The following is a 13,192-nucleotide window of genomic DNA, read 5'->3' as shown; positions in this document are numbered from 1 at the left end:
GGTATAAATAAATACTTACGAAATACTTACATAACAGCAAAAGTTCACCCACTCGCCGATAACTTGCGCCGATCAAATTGCGGTAAAAATTATCCCGTGCTAATTTTGTACCTACTTATCTCTATAAATTGATTTTGTTAGGATATCATAACCGATGATTTGGCACAATCAGCAGAAGACTACGAGCAGTTCCAAAATCATCTACACTCCCTTTGTTACCTTCGAGTCGAAAACAGTTGTCGATTCGTATCATATAACTACCTATTGTAAGTATTATCTGCTAGGATTTTTTTCCGATCCAGCAGGCTTGTAGTCGTGTGTACTGGATTATTGGCAGTGTTTCCTTTGGATGTTCGTGCGATGGAACTATTGCGTTTTTTTTGCATTAGTTCCTTTACAAGACTTGAAGGAAAAACTGCGTTTATTTTTTTGCCTTTGTTCCTTTCGCAGTAGCATCTTCAGTTCTTGCAAAGGTACAAAGGCGGAAAAATAACGCAGTTCTTTCTTCAAGGTCTTGTGAAGGAACTAGAACTACCGCAAATAATCCGCTACTTGCAGACTACGGGCACGTTCAGTTTAGCTGACACGTCATCATCGGAGACAGATGTTGCATCAAACCTAATTCGAAGCAGTCAAGCTCATAGGTAGCTGAACAGTTTGGTACTTTGTCACAGCAAGCTACAGTGCTAAAATGAGCATTTCTAAAAAAGTTTGTACATTTGATTTGCGACTCCGATTTGGGTAAAAATTTGCAGGTAGATAGAGTGAATCGTTCACTCTGAGTTTAAATAACATAGTCTCCCGAAATGTCCCAATTATGGAAAGTTCCTTTTTTGTTACCGCAAATCCGTAGTTTTGGTAACAAAAAAGGAAATTTCCATACAAACCAATTGGGACATTTTGAGAGACTATGTTATTACGGCTCAGTATCGTTCACTCTACATACCTGCAAATTTTTATCACAAATAGGAGTCGCAAATCAAATGTACAAACTTTATTTAGAAATGCTCAAATAGTTTTACATGTCCTCAAATACTAAGAGTAAAAAGGGAATGTCTTTACTTTGCTACTTTTTGAGCGCTCTTTGCCTGTAGTATCTACGGCTAACTAGTCTGGTTGACCGGGCAGGGGGTATAATTAATTTGTAATTTTCCCGCTGGTACAGTAAATTCATATCCCAATAATCATGCCAATTATTATGCATTATAAATCAAGTAAGTATTTTGGAAACAATATATCTTTAGACACGAGTAATATTTACCTCGACGTTTCGGCAACATTACAGTGGCCGTGGTCACGGGTAGACTGAAGTGTGGGGTGACAAATAAAAATGACCAAGTGCGGGTAGTTCGAAGGACTCGCGCTGCTAGGCAGACTTGACACCCCACACTTCAGTCTACTCGTGACCACGGCCACTGTAATGTTGCCGAAACGTCGAGGTAAATATTACCCGAGTGTGTTAGCGTGATAAGTCCTGTGCGTAGTATTTTGATTAATTCCAGTTTCTTTTAATTATTTTGTTGCTCTATTCCTCTCATCTGTCCGAGCACGCGAGCAGGCTGCAATTACCAGGCCCATCACTGCCGTTCCGCTTGTGACAGTTGCAGTTCTACCATACAATCTTTTCTTTGGGGTAAGTAAAATGCAGTACGTCGCATTAGACAGCGTTTGAGAATAATTATCAGGATCAGGAGGGGGTCAGGTCTGCTAGTGAACAACGTCGGCAATAGATTCAGCAAGATACAAGTTAAATATGCCCGCTGTCCAGTCAATCAACAAGCCAACCGTACCACTAGCAATTAAATTTTTTTGAGCTTGACTGTTAGTCAGTATCTAGAACCTACAGTATTTAATTTTGCCCTAGGTTTCTCTGCTGTCAACCGTGCGGCACAGTTAGATCTATGTGATACGTTCCTACATAATATAATAACATGCAGTACACGCCCTCCTCCACCCCCTTCTCCTACATTAAATAATATATATATCACACAATACCTAATAATAGTTATATAGTAGGTATTTGTGACAGCTAGTCGAGCTTGTGTGACATATACTATACATACATAATAAAATATTGTTTTACATGGAAGAGAAAGAGAGCGGGCGTGTATGTAAACTTATTGTATAGATATTTCACATGGACGTAGTTGTCGGGCACGGTTCGTAGCGCAGAAGTAAAGTAAAAAATATTGTTGTCAATTTATATGAGGTTCCGCAAATTAACAAGTTCTCTGTCCCGAAGCAATGTGCAGCGTTCTTTTGACACGTCGCCATAGTAATGATAAGGTAATATAATATCCCCGTAGCAATTTTCATTGTTTATCTAAATGTGGTTCAAGAATAAAAATAATTATTATAATGTATGTAATAAAGTTTATTATTTTTTCGAAAGAACAACTCCATTATTTACATCACTGGTCATATGGCACATGTGCCTCATGGACGCACCAGTAAAGCCACGCATCAAGGGTCAAGGAACCTGGTAACACCGAAACCACTCAATTATTCAAGTATTTATTTCATTTCGTATTTGTTTCGTTGAGATATGTATGCATAGGAAAAATTCGTGTCTAGATTCCTGTCCAGCGGTGGTGTAGGGGTTATAGCACGCAGCACGGATTGCTGAGGACCTGGGTTCGATTCCCAGCCCTGGTCTCTTTTTCTGGTTTTTCTGTGCATCCATGTCTCAGTTTGTATTTTCGATATGGTTTCACGGGATACCCGTAAAAGTAACAAATTTGGAGTTGAAATAAAAAATACAAAAAGACTCCAAAAAACCAATCATAGCCTATAATATAATGCAAACTCAAAATCAAACATATAATGAAAGCAGTGACGCGAAAGATACAATTTGTAAGCGGAGATCTTATAAAACTAGCTACTAGCCGCGTGCACCTACCATGCAATAGTCCTAAATACAAAAGTCAAGGTATCATAAGCTTAAAAATATATAATTTGTAATAATAGTCACACATAATTAAAAAAAAGTAAGCTCACAATAAAAATTTATCAATATATGAACTTATACAATTCTTCTGATTTTGGTTCTTGATTCTGGGTATCTGTATGCGATGTCATTTTACACGAGTTTCCTTTCCTCCGGTAAGGCAACCTGACAGTTCAGTAGCAATGACACTCGAAAAAGAACGCCATACTACCTACTACAGTTATCGCGGCCGGCTCAGTCAAGAATGTATCTAAAGCTAGACATGAGCAAAGTCTAAACATGAGTAATATTAATCTCGATATCGATAGTCAATATTTAGTCATCCTGTGACATAGAGCATAACACTACCTCGGTTGTTAAAAAAAATGAACATATAATAATTCTACTATTTTTCTACTACAATGTTTATGTTTCACGCAGAAGAAGATTAAAAACTATCGCGAAAAGACTTGTGCTAGCACGCTACTAGTGACAAAACAATAAATAAGTTTCGGAATAAGATGTCAAGTAAACATCGATCTATGCGATCTCCAGGGTGAGACAGCTTCGAAGTTGAGTGTCATACCGCCTGGCGGTGACATGGTGTCGCATGGAATTCACTCAAATCAAAAAATGTAGGTACAGTCACCAGCATTAATATCTACCACAGCGGAGCGTGCAAAAATATCTGACAGGTCCTTCCGGCCCTAGAAATAGAGTCGTGTCAGATATTTATGCACGCTTATTGTGTCAGATATTGGTGCTGGTGACTGTACATGAAAACATTTTTTAGCAAAAAATGGAAACGACTATAAAAAAAAAACAAAAAAAATTCAACTAGTTTGAAGTACTTTCTGGCGGACTTTTCAAATTTCTTGTAAATCAGAAAAAATGTACGAAATTGTACGCTATAGTTAAAAAAAAATGAACATTCAAGTTCTAAAGCGCTTATACAAGGTGCCCATTGGGATTCCGACAGATTGGGATTCCGATTTTTTACTTATAAAAAATTCGACTGCTTCATAGTGAAATAGATAGCGCCCGCCAGAAAGTATCTTTATTACTACCGGTGTACTACTATTACGGGTAGTACTATTATTAGTAGTGATTAGTAGTACTATTATTACGGGTAGTATATTTTTTAAACTAGCGCACAAATTCGTAAATTCTTCGTACATTTTTTTGATGTGAGTTTGAATTCCATGTGACAATATGTCACCGCCAGGTAGTAAGACACGAAGTTGATTATGATATATACTTGTGTGGTACATACTATGAAATGAAATTTATATTTCTTCATAACTTAAACGCAACCGGCGATTTTTTGATTTTTCTAATCTTCGCGCCATAAGAGCTATCTGCAAACTAAAATTCAAGTTTCTAAGAACTAGAAGTATCCTTATAGATTCCTCGGTTACGATAACTTATATGAAAACATGTTTTTGTCAAAAATGGTATGAAATGTTGCCAATACAACATCAAAAACGTCGCAGAAAGTAACGCATCACGGAGACTAGGCTAAGGATCCAGGAAGTAACCTCGTACTGTCCAGTAAGTAAATATGTAATATGACAGTAACGGGCTTCTTAAAAATTTTGAAAAAAGCACGCGGGCCTTTTACATAACCATCATCAACATCATTTTTATCACCTAAATTATCTACATCCACTACATCATCATCGTGATCATCATCTTTATCATTATCTACATTATATACATATCTGCATCATCATCATTATCATCATCTACATCATCATAAATTAAAAAATTGAAATTTAAATCATTTATTCAATAAATAGGCCGCAATGGGCACTTTTACACGTTATAATGATCACAATCAACCATCTTCATCATCAACATCATCATCATCTACATAATTTACATCACCATCATCAATATAATTATTACCGCCTTAATTATCTACATCATCTACATCATCATTGTCATCATCATCTATATATCATCATCTACATTATATACATCATGTGCATCGTCATCATTATCATCATCTACGTCATCTATATTATCATCTACATCATCTACGTCGTCGTCATCGACAATCATCACCATCATGAAACGAAATAAAATGAAATTATTTATTTCGCAGGAACATACACATATTTATATCAGATATTTGTAACCATAGATTTTTTTTACGTAAAACAACTTATAAAATGAAATAGTTAATTGGCCCTCTAATATTGGCTGTGTCCTAACAGGGCGTCACATGTATACCTGCCTATTTATAATTCCATCTATGTTTGTAATGTGATATGCAATAAATGAATGAAATGAAATTAAATGAAATACACAGGTACATGTCATGTTTGTTCTGCCCCAATCATCATCATCGTTTTCATCATCAATATCATCATATACATATCTGCATTATCATCATTATCATCATCTACTTCATATATATAATCATCTACATAATTTACATCAACTACATCATAATGATCACAATCAACCATCTTCATCATCATCATCATATACATCGTCGTCATCGACACCATCACCATCATGAAATGAAATAAAATGAAATTATTTATTTCGCAGGAACATACACAGGTGTTACAAATATTACACATGTCAGAAGAAATATTACATAAGTACATGTCATGTTTGTTCTGCCCCAATCATCATCATCGTTTTCAGCATCATCACCATCATCATCTACATAATTTACATCATCATCATCAATATCATCATATACATATCTGCATCATCATCATTATCATCATCTACGTCATCTATATTATCATCTACATTATTTACATCATCTAAATCATCATAATTATCACAATCAACCGTCATCATCATCATCACCATCATCATCACCATCAATACCAACCATCATTTTCATTATTACTAGCAACGACCATCATCATCACCATGACTAACAATCATCATCATCATCATCATCACCACTGTCAACAATCATCAATCGTCATCATTACCATCATCACCGTCAACCATCATCAATCGTCATCATCATCATCGTCACCGTCAACCATCATTAATCTAATCATCATACACATATACATATACATCATATACATATCTGCATTATCATCATTATCATCACCATGATCATCACAATGACTAACAATCATCTAATCATCATCAAAAACGTTGTAGAAAGTAACGCATCCTAGAGACTAGGCTAGTAGTGTCCAGGAAGTAACCTCGTACTGTCCAGTAAGTAAGTATGAAATCCCATTACAAATTAAGTACACTTGATATGTAATGGAATTTCATACTTACTTACTGGACAGTCACGTGTTCCAAATTAAAAAATTCGGAAACCGTCACAAACAGCACGCGAGCTTGAGGCAGTGTTGGGCGTAGTTAACTAGTATTTTTAAAATGGGACATGTCGTCACCATCACTATCATCATTATCATCATCAGCATCACCATCATCATATACCTCCATATTCATCACCATCGCATCACTATCAACCATCGTCATATTCATCATCATCACCATCATCACGATCATCATTACCATTACCATCAATTATCATCATCATCATCATCATCACTATCATCATAATTTTCATCATCATCAATTTTGTACAAAAGTTCAAACACGAAGTGATAGAGAGAGACTAGGTCATAAAGTATAAACTTATTTGATTGAGTCATATTAATAACTTCAACGTTTTCCTTTGCCACTCCGCAAACACAAGTGCAAGACAACTGTGTTTGTGCGACACATGTGTGTGTGTCATGCAGTAATCCTCCCTACTACACTTTCATAAAAAGTCAAATTACATATGGTAAAGGCCTAACAAATAAACATATTTTGGTTGTTTTTGTTCTGTGAATATTTAATCGTCACTCAGAACACCAGAACACACATACATACAGAGCAACAAATTCACGAGCTGCATGACAGTCATGTAACACCATTAAATAATTTACCTACATATATAAACACAATTTAAAATCCTTCAATTATTGGTCGTTCGTTTTCTGTTATAAATAGAAGACTATTTTTTTAGTACCATAAAACCGTCCAATTTTGCCCTTGATATTTATTTTTCCCGCGGAGTTAAAATATAAGCTGTAACAAAAAGGCCTTGGCAGGATAAAAAAGGTCAAGTTCGAGTCGGACTCGTACATACGAAGGGTTCCGTACGTACAATGTTTTTAAAACAGTTCACTAATAAGTTTTAGCTACGCCTAGTAACCAAAAAACGCTGGAAAAAAAACACGTTTCTTGTATGACAACTCCATTTATTTTTTAATTTTACTTACTTTATTATTTGTATTTGTTGTTATGGAGGCCACAGTAATACCTACATAATCTGTTAACATTTCAAGTGTCTAGCACACACAAACATGTATGCCTAAACGGGGTAGGCAAAGCACACGAAACGTTACAGCTTCGGAGCCACTTTTAGCAATTTTAGGTTTTAAGTTTGACAAAAACGGTACAACAGTGACAGGTTGCTAGCCTGTGGCCTACGGTCCTCAGTCGCCTCTTACGACATCCACGGAAGAAATGGAGAGGTCTAATTCTAACCCGACATCACACGGGTAGCTATTACAGCTCAAGAGATAAAGCCCTGTGACAGACGGATGGACAGACAGACAGACAGACAGCAGAGTCTCAGCAATAGGGTCCCGTTGGCCTAACCATAAAAACTAAATAATAGTTACGAACCAGTAGAAGACAGACAGACAAACACACAGACAGACAGCAGAATCTCAGCAATAGGGTCCCGTTGGCACCCTTTGGGTACGGAACCCTAAAAAGGAGAAGCAACTCCCGTCAGGAATAAAGAAATATTCCGATATAAAGGGAAAAGAAAAGATTTATTCGTGACAACAGGGAAAAAATATACAAAAATGATTTAGAAATGTGCATGTCACAAAGTGGTCACAAATCAGTCAATTTTGTTTTATTTCAGATATTTTAAAAAATGACAACTTGGGCAAAGTTATCTCAAAGGTCAAAGTTGTACGGTTTTATAGTACTTTATATATATGTACCCCTATTATCTCATCATCTGATATTACTGTAGTTTCATTCGACAAATAAAAACTTAAGATTGGTTTTTTGGAATCTTTTTGTATTTTTTATTTCAATTCCAAATTTTTACTTTTACGGTCATCCCGTAAAACCTAAATTGAAAATACAAACTGAAATATAGATGCACAGAAAAAACAGAAAAATAAGACCATCACTGGGAATCGAACCCAGGTCCTCGGTAATCCGTACCGCTTGCTATACCGCTACACCACTGATGGTCAAAAAATAAAAACTACATACCTGTTGGTATTCTTGTTTTTAGAAGCTCCACTAAAATTTCCACCCACGGAACGCTAAAAGAAAGATGCCTACGAAGACTTTATTTCGTTGTGTACATCATATTTATTTAGAACAAACTTTATAACACAGCGTTAATAAATAAATCAAACATAGTTAATCAGTCAGATATTCCTTAATTTCTTGCATATCAACATTCAACGTTTCTTCTTTTCTTCACCTTGAATATTGCATGACAGCACCTAGGCTACTTCAGCAATATAATGATTCCAGGCAAAGTTATATGCAGTTAGTTAGCATTGAATCTGAAAGGAATTGTGTATTAATAAATACAGAAATAGTATTAGCAGACAGACTATAAGATACCTAGGTGTACGAATAAAGTGACCGATGCTTTTTAGTTACAGCATAAGGACGTAAATCAGACTATCAGTAGGTAAATCCCCTAATGTACCTACATACTGTTGCACGCAACTCTGTCAGCGTAGAATTCGTTTATAGCTATTCCGCGGGAATATTGCGATTAAAAAAAACTACCCTATGTTTTTCTACGGGACTCAAACTATCTGTATCCCAAATTTCATCCTAATCGGTTCAACGAATTAGACGTGAAAAGGTAATAAAGAATTAAACAAACAGACTAACAAACTTTCGCATTTATAATATGAGTGGGATTATTGTCTTATTTTAAGTCATCATCATCATCATCATCGGCCTATCTTAGCCCACTACTGGACATAGGCGTCTCCAATTGCACGCCACTGAGCACGACCCTCGGCCACTCTCATCCAGTTACTGTCAGCTACCCAGTGAAGATCATCGCTCCACCTAGTCTGAGGGCGTCCCTCGCCACGCTAGGCTTTTACTCGTTTACCTTAGCAGTTATCGGTTCTTCGGCTGATATGGCCGGCCCACTGCCACTTCAGTTTGCTTCAGTTTTAAGTAATCCTATAGAAATAGACGGACGGACAGCGTAATATCAAATTATCTGAACTATGTCTTTGTGACAAAGTTTCTCCATGTCTTTCATTGAATAAAGTTAGAATTCGGCAGCGATGACATACGACCATCATCATCATCATCATCGTCATTAAGATCGGTTTGTGAACAATACTTATCTTTTTCAAAATATCCTGATATTGAATTTAGATTTTTGCTATTCCTTTCTGCCTGCATGTAAAATTTACAGAGATTAGTGATATGGAGATAGAGTTGTAAAATTAAATATATAACATTGAATACCCTGGGTATTAAAAATAAACTGGCCAAGTGCGAGTCGGATTCGCGCACGAAGTGTTCCGTACCATTATCTATACAACATTAGACATTAGCAAAAAAAAAATTTAAATATTTGTTTTATTCTGGTTTGAGTATTTGTTGTTATAGCGGCCACAGTAATACATAATCTGTAAAAATTTCAAGTGTCTAACTATTACGACAAGAGATAGAGCCCTGTGACAGACGGACGGACAGACAGACAGACAGACAGCGGAGTCTCAGAAATAGGGTTCCGTTGGCACTTTTTAGGTACGGAACCCTAAAAACTAAATAATAGTTACGAACCAGTAGAATTTTATGTAGGTAGGTACCTACATAATAAATCCCATTTTTTCCTTATCTTAAATTTCAGCTTTTTAGGATAAAAGGTTTGGTGTGTGCGTTGGTAAACAATAATTAAAAAAATAGGACAATGATGTAATGTTCACTTCGAAACACAGACAGACAGACAGACGGACAGACAGATGGACAGATCAACAGACGGACGGACGGATGAGCCGACGGAAAGGTACACAGACAGACTCATATACGCATAAAATTAACAACCTGTGTCACTCCTAACAGAGACAAATCTAACGATACCTCTTCTGATCTCTTTATCTCCTAACATGAGCTATTTCTCAAGACTCTGCTTCTAATTATCAATAAAATACTTATAAATTTTAAAGGTCATAGTAAAATTTTCGACTAAAGTACAGTTGGTACAACTTTATTCACCATCATCATCATCATCATCATCTCAGCCGTAGGACGTCCACTGTTGGACATAGGCCTCACCCACAGACCTCCAGTTGCTTCAACTGGCAGCAGCCTGCATCCACCGCGAACCTGCGGCTTTAACCAGGTCATCCGTCCATCTTGTTGGTGGACGTCCTACGCTGCGCTTGCCGATCCGCGGCCTCCACTCGAGAACTTTTCGGCCCCAACGGCCATCCGCTCTCCGTGCTATATAGCCCGCCCATTGCCACTTCAACGAGCTGATTCGCTTGGCTATGTCGGTGACCCTTGTTCTTCTACGTATCTCCTCATTTCTGATTCGGTCCCGTAGAGAAACCCCAAGCATAGCTCTCTCCATAGCTCGCTGAGCAACTCTGAGCCTATTTATAAGGCCTAAAGTAAAGCACCACGTCTCGGATCCATATGTCATCACTGGACAATAATGATGTAGTGTTCACTTCGAAACACAGACAGACAGAAAGACGGACAGACAGATGGACGGATCGACAGACGGACGGACGGATGGGCCGACGGAAAGATACACAGACAGACTAACATACGCATAAAATTAACAACCTGTGTCACTCCTAACAAAGACTTATTTTCTTGTCTCTGCTCTTGTCTTGTTGTTTGCTAAGATGCATCAAGGCCTTGTTGCATAGCGTGCGAAAGAAATGACCATACATACGCTCCAAAACCATAACCCCTGCCGTTTCTCACACTTATAAATAAAATAAAAAATCTTGAATCACTTCATAATAGAGTACATACAGTACATACTCGTACATATGCAGACAGACGGTGGGAAGCGACTTACTTCTATGGAGTGAAAATGGTCACGACGCAACTAAGAGTTAGGGAAATTTGGCATGTTTTCGTAGTAGGTTGCTGCAGACCACAAGTTTGGTACACACGATAAGCCATACCCACCCAGCCACCCAGTAGGAATTAAATTCTTAAGGCCCTGCCTCTGGTGTTCTTGTAACAAATATTAATGTTTCTGACAAAAATGATAAAATAAACATACCCGTGTATCCAATTATGGTACTATTCAATGGAAAAAATCAATTGTGTAAACAAATGTGGTGACTGACATTGACACTTGACTGACGACTGGCTGACTGACTGACTGACGTTGGCTCTAGTGATGTGAAAGCTCTTTAAGATACTTCAATCAGCAGTAAATAATTATTTTGAATTTACTCATATTTCATTATTATTGTTTTCCCTAAGTTTAATTTTTAAAAATGGCGAATCACGTATTCTCTTAGTCCTGTTCAAGAGTCATTCACAATGTTTCCATGTCCCTTTAAACATAAAATGTTTAATAGCATTTTCACGAAGTTTTAGAATTAGGTATATCTTCAAATATATATACCTAACGTTTTTTCCATACAAACTTACACTCCCCTTTATACCCCTTTAAGGGTAGAATTTTTAAAATGGTGAAACATGTATATCCACTTATATTATTTGACGTATATTTTCCCCAGGTTTATGATGGAGTATTTTAGAATTGAAAGGGTCAGTTAAAATATGGATTAATTTAGAATTTTTTGCTGCTTAAGTAGCGTAGTAGAAAAAGGCAACCTGAGATATGTGTGCATAGGAGAAATTTGTATCTTGACTCCTGTCCAACGGTGGTGTAGGGTTATAGTACGCAGTACGGATTGCTGAGGACCTAGGTTCGATTCCCAGCGCTGGTCTCTTTTCTGGTTTTTCTGTGCATCCATGTCTCAGTTTGTATTTTCGATATAATTTAGAAGAGGCATTTTTAAATTACATAAGACAGGGAAATGAGAGTAGACACAGGAAGTGATTCAAAATGATTGTTTGGTCCAACAATGGACTCCACAGTAAATATGATAAGTACTAGTAAATAGAAATCTACATAATTTCTACTATAATACTCTTTTATCGTCCAACTAGTGTTTACCCACGGCTTCGCACACGTAAATCATTAGGTCCAACAGCTGAAATACCGGGATTTTTAAAAATTGCCGTGGGAATTCCCGAAAATTAAATCGTTGTTTTCATTGACATTACATTAAAAACAATCATGGTAAAATTTCATGACTCTAAGCCAGCGGTATTAGTTCGAAATTTATCCCTATCTCGTGGGAATATCGAAATAAAAAGTAGGCTATGTTTTATTCCAGATGTCAAACTATCTATATACCAATTTTCATGACAAAGCTGAGCGGTTGTTATTTCAAGATTTTATCCCTATCCCATGGGAATATCGGGATAAAAAGTATCCTATGTTATCTAACTTTTCGCCAAATTTCATCCAAATCCGTCCAGCCGTTTCAGCGTGAAGAAGTAACGAACATATTCACTCACTCACTCACAAACTTTCACATTTATAATTTAGTAGGATTAGTAGGATAGTAGGATAGGATTAGAAACCTTTATAAACCTTCATTAAATAGTGTAACTTAACACAAATAATAATATCTACGAATAAATTAATTTGCAGAGCCAGCCATAATTATCGGTAGGTAAGGTTGGTTCAGTCAAATAATTAATTTTGTTGGTACAGCACTAAATTTCCAGAGACTAGACCGACCATAGACCAACTTCGGTGAGGAAAAAATTATCATGTCAATTTGACAAATATAAACGGATTTTCGTCTTCCATTTAATTCTATAAAATAAACATATTTACACGATTATTTAATGATAAAATGATTGTTAAAAACAGTGCTGAGCTCATTGAGATGTGAATATGATCGGGATTGGCGTTCAAATGTAAGTAACTACGGAGTAATCGTGAAAAAATGCTTTGTTTACACAATTGATTTTTTCCATTGAATAGTATTATTACATAGGTATTCTTTCATCATCGAAATCGTACATACATTAAATAGTTTAGGAGTTGCACTCTTGCTAATCCTCTCGTCCGCCACTTTTTGACTTCTTGATTTGTGTTCAAACCATAATTATTCAAACATAATTGCTTTTGAATATCAATCTCATTGACTTGACGTT

At 36.5% G+C, this 13,192-nt stretch overlaps 1 long non-coding RNA gene across 1 annotated transcript; it reads right to left on the bottom strand.

The window, feature by feature from the left end:
- Positions 1-11,237, bottom strand: LOC141434730 (uncharacterized). The gene is made up of 2 exons (XR_012452088.1): positions 8,210-11,237; positions 1-2,479 (listed from the first exon to the last, which is right to left on the bottom strand). It is a non-coding gene; the product is annotated as an uncharacterized lncRNA (long non-coding RNA).
- Positions 11,238-13,192: the final 1,955 nt, after the last annotated feature.

The sequence above is a fragment of the Choristoneura fumiferana genome, chromosome 14 (assembly GCF_025370935.1).
Source record: "Choristoneura fumiferana chromosome 14, NRCan_CFum_1, whole genome shotgun sequence".
In the NCBI taxonomy this organism is placed as follows: Eukaryota; Metazoa; Arthropoda; class Insecta; order Lepidoptera; family Tortricidae; genus Choristoneura; species Choristoneura fumiferana.
The sequence above is the reverse complement of the archived record's forward strand: the minus strand, read 5'-3'. Positions and strand labels throughout refer to the sequence as shown.